General features: G+C 39.3%; 1 long non-coding RNA gene across 1 annotated transcript; it reads left to right on the forward strand.

The window, feature by feature from the left end:
- The first annotated feature begins 576 nt into the window (after positions 1–576).
- Positions 577–9199, forward strand: LOC115933713 (uncharacterized). Its single transcript, XR_008677406.2, has 4 exons — positions 577–697; positions 2476–2552; positions 3408–3505; positions 9020–9199. It is a non-coding gene; the product is annotated as an uncharacterized lncRNA (long non-coding RNA).
- Positions 9200–12588: the final 3389 nt, after the last annotated feature.

A 12588-nucleotide genomic window follows, 5' to 3' on the forward strand; every position in this document is an offset into this window, starting at 1 on the left:
AATATATTCACTGGTTATTACAAACAAAAATAATTTAGATGGAAATTTTATTCAAGGCTCTACTGCTTTATAAGGGTTTACTTTGTAATGTAGAAATCTCCTAACCTGTAAGTGGTCTGCTTCTAAAATTACAGCATCAGCAGGAAAATGTAGAATGCCTTTGAACTAAAGTTCACATCTCAGAGTGTTTAGGAGAGTGAACTAATCGTTTAAACAGATGCAAGGATGATACTGTTCAGGATGAAATAACTGTTCAGTGTGTTTTGTGTATATAGTTGTTATGCTCTTCTAACAGGGATAGCCTGTTCAATTATAGATGTGTGCCCAAGTTAGAGCATGGCACTTGTTTCTGCTACACTAGGCGTGGTCTTTCCGGGGAAAACATCTTATGATAAATTTACATTATTGCTAAATAAGAACTAAATATTTTATCTGAGGGCAATTATCATCTAATTCTTGTCATGAAAATATTAGCAGCAGGAAAATTTTCTTAATAGGTAAAAATTGAAGGATTTTTATAAATTGTTTTATTACACAACTATTACATACTCATTCAATAAAGAATTTTCATTGCAGATAATCGGAAGAAACAAAAACAAGCTGTGGTGAAGAAGAAACGTTTTCTAAAGCCTCTTTTATCCCCAGGATGGTTGAGAAGTCACAGGCCTGCAATGCTAGGAAGAGAGGGTCTAAAATGGTAAGATTAAACACATAATATAAAATGGGTAGGGGTGTATAGCTGGCTATATTTTGTTTGCTTATGCTCTATCTTTTCTCCCTCCAAAGCATCACTTGTTGCTGAGTTAGGGAATCCAGAAACAATGCAAGGCAAGCCTTGAGAAAAATCATGCAAAATATTGCTTTCAGAGTTTGGAGAGGCAACAATATCCTTTCTTCTTTGCTCAGTCCCGCTGGGGCTTTGCTTTCCTTGAAGAAGATGCGTCAGTGGTTTTCTTTCTTTAAGATATCTAGGAGGAGGCTGTTTTTAGCTGAGAGCTGCTGCTTTGCCTATCACTGCAGTGTCGTGTAGGATGCCTGGTAGAGAAGGCAGCTGGAGAGGAGGAAGTCGGAAAGTGAATGCCTGTAAAGAAAGAGCTCAGGAATAAAAAGAGAATATGCTAGGCTGTGCGCACCCAGCAGGTGCAGCTTTCAGGCGTGGCAGAACAGGGTGGGTGCCTTTGGCAATCTTTAGTCTCTTGGGATCTTTTATTTGTTTGGTATTCTAAGAAGATCTGACTTATTTGTACCATTTCTATGATATTGTGAGGTTAATATGTTTCCTGGTGCATAGTAATTAACATCAGGCTCTGCAGAATGGAATATTCCAGGACTTAGAGAATGCTGGACATTTTATGGGCTGCAGCCAGCAGATGGTGATAGCGTACCACAAAAAAGCCAATGAAGCGGGCTTGGTGAAGCTGGGAGGTTCAGTTTTGTTTTGCTTTGTTATTTAAGCTTGACAATACCCATCTATATATCCTGTGGGTGCACAGTGTTTGAGCCCAGTCTGATCTTAAACTTGTTTTATGATGATATCATTATTTTTTACTGCTACAAATTAACTGTCGGTTTCAATCTACCCCATGTTTCAGCTGCCTTCAGGGATCATCTTGTCAGTTATGCAGCTTTCCAATTTTATGGCTGAGATCAAGAATGATTCCTTAAAGGCACATGGGAAACACAGTGAAGTGTGGGAGAGTGGATGTGAGCTCTGCAACATGGCCGATATTATAGGTTCACAGCAAAGATAGATAAGGGCAAACCACTAAGGCCCCAATTCAGTTTGAAATTTTACTGTCTTGACATTTACTTACGTGCAATCATTTATCTAGATATTGATGGTGACCTACTATCGCTGGAATAAAATGGAGCTAGAGGAGTTTCAGTATTATTTTACAGAGTTATGTTCAAACACGTGAGAATGTAAGGACTTGCGGGCACACCAATATTTTCAGGTCCACAGGAAATTCTTTCACTAGGACATAAAGTCATTCATTCATTCTTCCTTGTGTCCAATGCTTCTTGAGTGCTTATTGGGTGCTTATCCTTGTTCCACACGCTAGGAAGTCCTTGCAGACTTACCTCACAGGAACTCCTCGTTGCTGCCTATCTTTTCTTGAAGTGTAAGGGCGAAAGGAGGTTAGGATCCCCTTTATAGAGAGCTGGCAGAGCACCATTGATTGATGATAAACTTGAAGGAGAAAAGGGTCATATTCTAGTTTGCTCCAGTCAAAGATTTCCATCAGGAATAGACTGTTGTAAATCTGCTGCTGAATTCTGCTACTGGCCGGCATACTGTCCAAAGATGTACTGAGAGACATTGGGAAATCCCAAAAGTCAGTGAAAAAGGTCAGGCTATTCTTCAAATGTTAGATGGACAAAGTAAGCATGGGTTCAAGCCCCCTGTCAAATCATCTGCAGTCTACAAATAGCTTATTTTACCAGCTTCCTAACTAATGTGGTATCTTCTTCTAGAACTTGACGAGTTTTATCAGAATTAAGTAACGATGGTTCCTCTACAGCCTGCCCATTATGAGCCAGGTCCTTTCCAGGTATTATTTTAATCTTTATGACACTCATTCAAGCTGGGCATTATTATACTGTTTTGATATATAAGATAACTGAAGCTTAAAGAAGTTGATTAATTTGCCAAGTATGTAGCCAAGTTGGGAATTAAACCAAGGTCTGTCCATGCCCCTCCAACTATGCCATACTCCCTCTCTTTTGAAGAATTGTTTGCTATAACATTGCTTCATTGGCCAGAACAAGTATGGAAGGGAAATAAAGGAAGCAGTCCCAGGATTTGTGCTGAGAGAGGCTGACATCTGTAAGGGGATCAGGCAGAAGATATAATATACAGGAACCCAGAAGTGTCCCATCATTTGGTCTGCAGGGCTTTGGAATATTGGGAAACAAAATCATCAGAATTTTCTGGGAGATGGGTGGTTAGCCTGCAGAAATAGGGTGTCTTGTTCCAAACAGAGGCTTCAGAGCATCAGACAGACTGTGGAGTTAAAAGACGAGAAGCAAAGTGCAATGAGAACTGCCATACCAGGAAAACCTTTGCTTGAATGCAGGCTATAAAAGATGGATAGCGATGCATTGGTCTTTTCAGCTCCACTCTCAGGCAGGGATAACAACATGACTGGCAGCAGCATTTTGAAACACAGACAGCCACCACCACTGATATTTATTTATAGAGAGAAAGTGCGCGAGGTGGGATAAATGCACAGAAACACTTTGAACACTAAGCGCAGTGCAAATGGGCTCACTATTGATTCTTAGTGGAAATGTTCATGTCTGCCTCATGAACAAATATTACTCCTGAGACCATCTTTAACAAAATATTTAGTCTGACCTCTCCAGACTGCATTTACAAACTCATTTCTCTTTTCGTTATGTTTTAGTCCTTTTCACCGTGATGTAAGTAGGCTCTCCAGCAGTCCCAGAAGACTTTCACAAGAAGAGTTTCGGACAACAGAAAATAAGCCTAAGTGATTGTGTGGTAGGTTCCATCAAAAGGTATCGTGGAAATACTATAGAAGAAGAATGAGAAATTATAGGAAGTTAACATAAAGGGACACAAGGGCACATCAGGGTGTAACATCAGCTGGTGTGGCAGATCTTGGAATGCCAGGAAGCAAAATTGTCAGACAGTATCTGTGGGGTTTTTCACCCCCATCGTGGCTCCGTTTCCACACATGTGTCATTAAGTCCATTGTGACTGGACACAGCCAAGTGTGGAGAACCACTTAGGAAACTTTAAGAATCCATTAGAACCATTAGATCTCTTCTGAGCTAGCCAGAATAATTAAATCTATGTCCAACTGGAGACTAGTGTAGCTGCCGATTTTACTTACCTTTCAAAATAATTGAGAGGAAATTCTTATGCAAGATTCACTCACAGATGCCTCCTAATGCATCTTTAAAACATTCTACTCATCTCCAGTCAAAAATGGCTTCTTATTTATGTTGCTGAAGGGCATTTTTCAAAATGTACTGTGACTTTATTTTAGTAGTCTGTGAACTAAGGTTATCCATAGAATGGTTGGAAATTAAGCAGTTTGTGACTATAAGTGATGTAAAAAAAATCAAACTGGATATTTATTTGATTGCTCAAAGTTCTGAGTGCATTATCTAGATAGCTTGTCCATTTTTGTCTGGGTTAATGTCAGAAGTTTTCAATTGCAAGTCCCTCCAGAGCAGGACTGATGCCATCTCCATCAGTTTAAGAGCCCCAGGTTCCTCATCCAATAAGCATGTCTTGAGTGCCTATGATGAGACACAAGTTCTTGACCAGCACAGGGTGCTCTTGTCTGGAGATGGCAGTGAAGACATTTTTCTTCCTGCATAAATATGTGCAGGAAATCAAAGCTTTTTTTCTTTCAAACTTACCTTTCCCCTCTCCTGATCCTGTAGAAAGACAGGGAAAATGAGGTCTTTTTTTGTTTATTATTATTATTTCTTAATTTTGAGCATTCAATTCAAAGCTGAAGTTGAGGTACATATAAATGATAAATGGCTCTATGCTAAGGAGCTTGCCATTGTGTATATGGCTGTGTAGCAGACATTTGGCTGTGTTTGTTTTTTTTTCCCTTTTGCTTTAATCCCGTCATAGAAAACAAACATAAACTGGGCACGGTGGCTCACGCCTATAATCCCAGCACTTTGGGAGGCCGAGGCTGGTGGATCACCTGAGGTCGAGAGTTCGAGACCAGCCTGACCAACATGGTGAAACCCTGTCTCTACTAAAAATACAAAGTTATCCGGATGTGGTGGTGCATGTCTGTAGTCCCAGCTACTCGGGAGGCTGAGGCAGGAAAATCGTTTGAACCCAGGAGGCGGAGGTTGCAGTGAGCCGAGATCGCGCCATTGCACTCCAGCCTGGGCAACAAGAGCGAAACTCTGTCTCAAAACAAACAAACAAACAAAAACAAACAAACAAACACCATAATGCAGTCTCCCAGTTACTACACTTTCTCTACCATTGCTTCCCTTTTAACCTTTTAATTCTCCCACCAACAGCTTAGAGGCACTTTAGGCCATCTAGCAGCCTGAAGCCTGCAAACCCCATAGTATTTGCAGTCTATTTAGGGATAGACAGGATAGAACCCAAGGGCATCTATCAGTCTTGGGAGCCTCATATGTTCACAGATTTTCTCCATGGAAATGTGTTTTTTTTTTTTTTTTTTGAGACGGAGTCTTGCTCTATCACCCAGGCTGGAGTGCAATGGCGCAATCTCGGCTCACTGCAACCTCTGCCTCCTGGGTTCAAGCGATTTTCCTGCCTCAGCCTCCTGAGTAGTTGGGACTACAGGCACGTGCCACCACGCTGGGCTAATTTTTGTATTTTTAGTGGAGACAGGGTTTCAGGAAATGTTCTTGGTTCACCTATATGGAATCTAAAGTATTCGCCTCTTGATACAAATTATTTATATTTATAGAAAATTTATTGTATTTCTATACCCTCTAATCACCTATTCTGGAAAATGTTTCCAAAAGTAGAGAATGAAGTGTAGGAAAAAGCCCAGGGGACTAGAGATAAGACGCTACTTCAAAACTTTAAGGCTGGAGCAAGTCACTTTTATAAGTCTCAGAATTCCCACCAGTTAAAGTGGGAGTAATAATGCCTTTCTTAGCTTTGCTTAATAGAAAAGAAGTACAAATCACTTAAAATTCCAAGGTACGTTGCAAGTGTATGGTTAGAAGAAAAAAAATAAAAACATTTATTAGGTTTCTTCTATATGTAACAAGCCATGCTAAGGTCATACTATTGTATAAGGAGAGAGCCTTATCTAAATATTCCTTACTGTGATTTTTGTACATAAACAGATCACCACAACCACAAGCAACAAGGCAGTATTGGTTTCACAGTTAAAACACTGGGTTTTAGGACGGGCAGACATGGGTCCAAATTCTAGCTCTGCCATTTTGTGATCTTGTTATTTAACCTCTCTATTTTCTCATTCGTAAAACAAAGCTAATAATTTCTACTTCATGGTGTTTCAATAGAGATGAAATGAGACATGGTATGATATAGTATTGGGCACAACTTGAGGATAAAATGATTATTTAGGAACATGGGTACCCATCTACCACAAAAGGTAATTTCTCTTTGCTTTAAGTGAAATATTATGCCCTCACAAAAGCTGTAAATTCATAAGAGTTTTTTTTTAATTTCATAATCATACCTTAATTTCACATGAGAGAAATCTAGTTTTAGCCAAGAACCTTTCCCACATCAAGTCTTTTCATGGAGAATTGAGGGTCTTCCTTCCCACTGTCTTCAAATTTGTGGCACCATCAGCCCATCAGCCTTTGCAGTAGCTACTAATTCTTAAGACTCATGGTCTGCCACAAGCTGTTGGCCAAAAGGAACCCATGGGTGTCTGATTGCTGTACTGCTTCTGCCACATCAGGTAGGGCTGAGTCCAATCACATTGAGTCCTTGGGGATGTGCTTACCAGGGAGGTGTTAAGGTTTACCACAAAAGCACATGGACTTTGAGCTAGACCACCTGCATTCAAATCTCAGCTTTGCCCATCTTTCCCTGCATGACCTTGAACAAATTACCCTTTTAAACCTCCACTTTTTCACTTAATGAGTGGATAATAGTAATAACCAACATTTAGGTAAGCTCTTTCCCAGTGCCAGGTTCTGTGCCGGTGTTTTACATGCACTAACTGATTTAACTTTATAGCATCTTGTGAAGTAGGGATTTAGTATTTTTCAGTTTTCAAAAAAAATTGTAGTAAAAAAATTTAAAATGAGATCTACCTCCTTAATACATTTTTAAGTGTACAACACATTATTGTTAACAACAGGCACAACACTGGAGGGCAGGTCTCTAGAACTGATTCATTTTGCCTAACTAAAACTCTACACCCATAGAACAATAATTCCTCATTTCTCCCTCCCTGAAGCTTTGGCAACCACTGTTCTTCTCTCTGTTTCTAGTCTGAATGTGACTATTCTAGATACTTTATGTAAGTCAAATAATATAATGTTTCTCTTTCTATGACTAGTTTATTTCACTTAGGATAATGTCCTCAAGATTCATCCATGTTATCAGAAGTGTCAGGATTTCCTTTTTGTTTTTTTTAAAGGCTGAATACTATTTTTATTGTATGTATATACCACACTTTAAAAAACCACTTATCCACCTATAGATGTTTAGGTTGTTTCTACATTTTGGCTTTGTGAATAATGCTGTAATGAAGTTGAGAATGTGGATATCTGTTCACGATCTTAAATTGAAATGAGGTGAGGATTATTTCTAACACCAATTTTACAGCTGAAAAAAAAAAAACAACCAGAAGCATAGAGAGGTTAAATATATTTTTGCAGGGCACACAGCTAGCAATTGTTACAGCTGGGCTTCAGTCCCACTGACTAGTGTGGAGACTGTGTTCTGGAAGTGATAACACTTCACCCTAGCATTGGACTCTTAACAGTACCTGGCACCTGCAAATACAAAATAAATGTCAGCTAATTTTATTAGCAAGGAGGATGTGCCTCTAGCTTTAGTGCTTTTGCCCACCTAGCTTGCATTTTTTTAAAATTATATTTCTGAAGAGCTGAAACTCTTTGTTATGAGACTGAACTTAGGCTCGTTAAAGAGGTAAGTTTGTATTAATGTTAACTTAGAAAGTCAGTTCTAACCTCAGACTTCCATAAATTCTGGCAAAATTCTAGTGGGAAGTTTTCCCCCACTTTTCATTTTCTACACCTTCTCTCTCCTTCTAACTGGCATTTCATAAATGTATTTACTGACCCCCACACCTAAATTCAAATATTAAAAGCAAAGCCTTATTCTCTTGTACCAAAAATAAAACCAAAGCTACCATTCACTCTTTCAAACTAGAATTCTAATCCTAGAGATGATGTATTAACTCTATCCAAACATGAACAAAACTGTCCTGACCCTCAGTATCCTCTCTGGAGAAGGTCAGAACGCAGTTGTGGCCACAAAAATCGCCACTGAGCCCCGATATAAATAGCAGTGAATTGGCCATGCAAAAACGGAGAGACTGAAGGGTCAATGAAGCTAATTATAACTTGAGGGTCTTGCCCGATTGTGGGAGGGCAGGGTCAGAAGCCTTGCAAAGCTGACATTTTACTCCCAGATGAGTCTACTTTTGGGAAACTATTTCTTTATGGACGTGCATACAGCCTAGGAATTAGAGGCAGATGCCAGAGGGAGCCTTGTAAGAGCTTACGGCTGTCCTGTAACCGGAAGTTAATCTGCCATTCTCCTCTTATCCTCTGGTTCCTGGTTTGTGATTTTTCACTGCAGCAAGTATTCTGCTTCTTCCCCTACACAGAAAATGTGGCTTTTCTTATCTGTAAGGTGTCTCAATTTAGTGGAAAATAGAATTGAGTCCACTGCCTACTCCCTGTTCCAGGACTGTTTTTTCTCAAAATAGGAAATATATAATGTGTAGGCTGGGTGGCTAGAATTAGGTTGAATCAGTACGAAACAGGGAGATTGTTTGCTTCAGAAGAAAATCTCCCACTGCCTTGGCTGGCTGCAGAATCCAGGACAAATATCAAGACTTGGAGCTATAGAAATCAAATCATCCTGAGTGGATTATTATAATGATGACCCTCTCCATGGATTCCTACATGCCCTTTTAACAAAGCCTTTTGTGGCCAAACTGGCATTTCTAGTTAAGATTTTGAAACCATTATATTTAATGCCTTCTCATTGATTAGGTCAAAAAAGAAAGAAATCGACTTTCCTATGGAGATAGGCAAATCTTTTCTTTCTTTTTCTGTTTTTATAATGAACTGAAATATAAAGCCATCTTGTTCTCTAGATATCCAGAGGAAATTAATCACCTCAAAATAGAGAAGGAGAAGGTTGGAAGTACAAAATGACATGTCTGAGTTTTTCTGTGGTTTCAAAATACCCACCTGGGTAAAGACACCACCAGATTTATTGTTATCCAGCCTTGGGTTCTTATTTCTGATCTACCTATTGGGTGATAAAATATTCAATTTATTTTGATTGTTTCAGAATATCACAGAGCAACAGAGAAAATGTGGATCACTCCAACTCTAGCACAAGGTCGGGGAGGAAAAAAAATCAGAGAGTTTGGAATTTCTAAATGCTCGTGTTTGAGAAATGGGGAGCATCACAAACTAACAGCAGAGGTGGACATTTTTCACAGGGTAAAGGATTCCCACGGAACAGCACTCGTCAAATGCAAATAAAAATTGTACAAAGAAGGTAACTTCTTTCTCTGTCCCCACATCTCTCCATCTGAAACTTCATTCTTCCATTAAAACAGGATTGTGCTTTGTGATGTATAAAGTCTGTTTCTTTCTCTTCAAGTTGAATGTTAACGTTCTGCTTTGTGCCCTTAACTTAATGGATATTCTCAAAACTGGCAGCTTTTTCTTCATGCGGGAAGAAGAAATAATTCTGAATTAAGAACACCAAAATAGGTTAAGGATACATTATGTCAGAGGCTGTAGATTGTTAACAAGCAAAGGAAGCACAAAGCATGGAGTATAATACAATTAAGGGCACCCGGGTAAGATTGCCAGCCATTTCATCCCAATGACTTCACCTGTTGATGCCAGAGGTGACCCTTTCCAGTCTGTCTAACATTTTACAGAGCCCAGGTGGTTTTCTAATTGCTGAGTGATCTGCAATTAGCAAGTGTAGTAGATGCTGTGGTGCCCTGCCTGGATCCCTTACCCAGCCCGTCACTCCCTTCTCCAATTGCTGTGAGTATAGGCTTCTAATGACCCACAGCTGCCCCCTTTTTTTAAAGAATTGCGAATGGCAGCTGCATCTCCCAGGAGGTCATGCTCCTCGCCCCAACTAAGGGCAGCCAATGACTGATGAATGTGGGGCTACAAATGGCCCCCTTACATCGAAGGAGAGGGCCATAATTAATTTTGTGGTGTGATCCCATGGATCAGGTCAAGACTGGCCTTTGTACAGGACCACATCCTTGCTGAGCTCTTTCCTCTCTCCTCTCCCGCTTTGCACCCCACTCTGCTGGCTTTCTCTGAAGAGCACGGCTTCACTAAACCTTATGCACCAGAACTACCGTCTGAGGCTCTGATTCCAGTGTGCCCAGAACTAAAAGTGTGAGTTTGCTCATATATCTTTCTTAATGGATTCAATAACATAATATCATTGTTAACTAGAATTCTCTTGAAAAATGATAGACTATTCTTTCTGAATTGCTGAAGTCTTCAATTAGAAAAGTTCTTTCAGTTCAGGTTGAAGTCTTTTCTTCAATTAGAAAAGTTCTTTCAGTTCAGCAGTGTTCTCTGTGTAGCCTTTATCCATCAGCTTACGTGGAAAAATCATGGTTGGCAAAGGATCAAAGTCACAAAGGTTGAAAATTTGAACCCTATGACTGATTCCTACTTGCCTGTTTCTCATTTTGTTAGTTTGTCTAGTATTCAACTCTATTTACAGAACTCCTCTTAAAAGCTTGGCTTTTCAAGTTAGAACAATGTTCTGCCACAATAGGAATAATTATGATGGCCTTAGTATATGGTAGTCATCTGGGTGACAAAATAAAAGATTTTTGCTTGGAATCAAATAGTCCATTCAAGTCTGAAATGATATGTATTTTCTGGGCCCTCTGTAATTAGAAATGTGATTGTATAAATGTCTGAAAATCTGTTCTGCTTTTAAAGAAATTGGCCTACAGCCTGTTCTAATCCGGACACAAAATTCGCAGAATTTGAAGGTCTCCTTGTATCACTAACCAGCTAGTGGTATGAGGGTGGGCTGATTCAGCAATTGGAAGAACGGTGATTCCAGCTGACAGGTGCAGTCCTCCAGGAAATGCCAGGTTGACCCTGCTGCTTAGAAAAGCAGAACAGAGAGGTGATGGCAAAGGATACAGGGAACGGAAATATTTGAAAGGCATTATTATTTCTGTTGGGTGGGGCAAGGATACATGATTGCACAGTGGAAGAGTTGGAATCCTTCACCCACTTCACAACTGTGCTTTGTATCAAACATAACATCCAAACATGTTGACTGACGCACTGAATTGGATGTTACTGATTCTCAATACTATATTTTGCTCTAAACAAATTGGCTTTTTGTTTCTACCATGTTATTGCTTATTTATAATCAACATCTTCTATCCTAAAACATTCCTAAAGCAAGCAGGTTCTTGCTGTTTTCTGTTTAGACATTTGATGTTCATTTGGGTCCAATGTCTTCATGTTTACAAGTGATTTTTGCTGGATTTGTAGGATGTAAGGTTTTTGCCAGTTGATCTGTGACTGGGATGCATCCATTAGAAGGTCAGTGCTGAAAAGCCAGGAAATTGCTTTTAATTTTATGTAATTTACAGTTTATTTGTAAAATTCACAGAATTTCACATCCTAAGATTATTTTCCTGGGATTCTGTTTCAAAAAGGTCACTGGATCTTAAGGAAAGATGAACTCATTTTGTTATTGTTGTTGAATTTCCAAACAAAAAGGCTTAAGGCTTGGAATTTGCCATTTATTACTGAGAAAGTAGAGGTAACTATTCTAGTTGCTAATGTCCTTTTTCAATAAATATCCTTTCCCTGCCTGCCACAGGATTGTCATCCCACTTTAAAGGGTTAGATCACAGAAGAGGCGTCTCTCAAAGTTAGGTACTTGCTATCCCTCTTTGATAGGAGGAAAGCAATACTTGGTGAGTTAAAAGAAAAATACATCAGAAAATCTGAATTGTTCTATTCTCTTTCCTATGACCATAATGCATTTTATAACCGTCTTTATCGAAATGGAAACATATGTCGAATTTTTAAAAACAAGAATGGTGGCACTGACAGTATGCTTTTCTTTAAGCTTTCTTACCAAGCAGCAACTGGAAATACAAAAATTAACTACAGATTTTATATTTCAATATACTATGTTATTGGAATGTTTTGTTCTCTAACATGTATTTGTAAGATTTATTGAAAAGAAATTCAATGGTATTTGAAATTTTAAAATCCTGTGGGAGTTAAAATTTTGACCTTGATTAGCTTAGGCATCTCTAGTAGTAGTTTCTACAATTAGAATCTGGCAAGGAGAAAAAAAATCAGTGGATAAGAGGAAGGACACTTTGGGAGGCTGAGGCGGGCGGATCACGAGGTCAGGAGATTGAGACCATCCTGGCTAACACAGTGAAACCCCGTCTCCACTAAAAAATACAAAAAAAAAAAAAATTAGCCGGGCGCGGTGGCGGGCGCCTGTAGTCCCAGCTACTCGGGAGGCTGAGGCAGGAGAACGGCATGAACCCGGGAGGTGGAGCTTGCAGTGAGCCAAGATGGCGTCACCGCACTCCAGCCAGAGAGAGAGCGAGACTCCGTTTTCAAAAAAACAAAAACAAAAACAAAAAAGAGGAAGGACACAAGGATATTTTCATATGCTTATAAATCGGCTATGTCACCGCTTTAAGTTGGTTTAATATGTTGGTTTAAAATTCAGTCTTCTTCTCTAATTATTTCTTGCCTCCCTCTAGAAATAAGCCAAGATTCCTTGAACTAGAACTGAAACTAGAAGTTCATTATTAGCCTCTCTTAGTTGTTTGGCTAGTAATTGCATGATTAGACTAATACTTTAAGTCGTCA

Source organism: Gorilla gorilla, chromosome 11, assembly GCF_029281585.2.
Source record: "Gorilla gorilla gorilla isolate KB3781 chromosome 11, NHGRI_mGorGor1-v2.1_pri, whole genome shotgun sequence".
Classification (NCBI taxonomy): domain Eukaryota; kingdom Metazoa; phylum Chordata; class Mammalia; order Primates; family Hominidae; genus Gorilla; species Gorilla gorilla.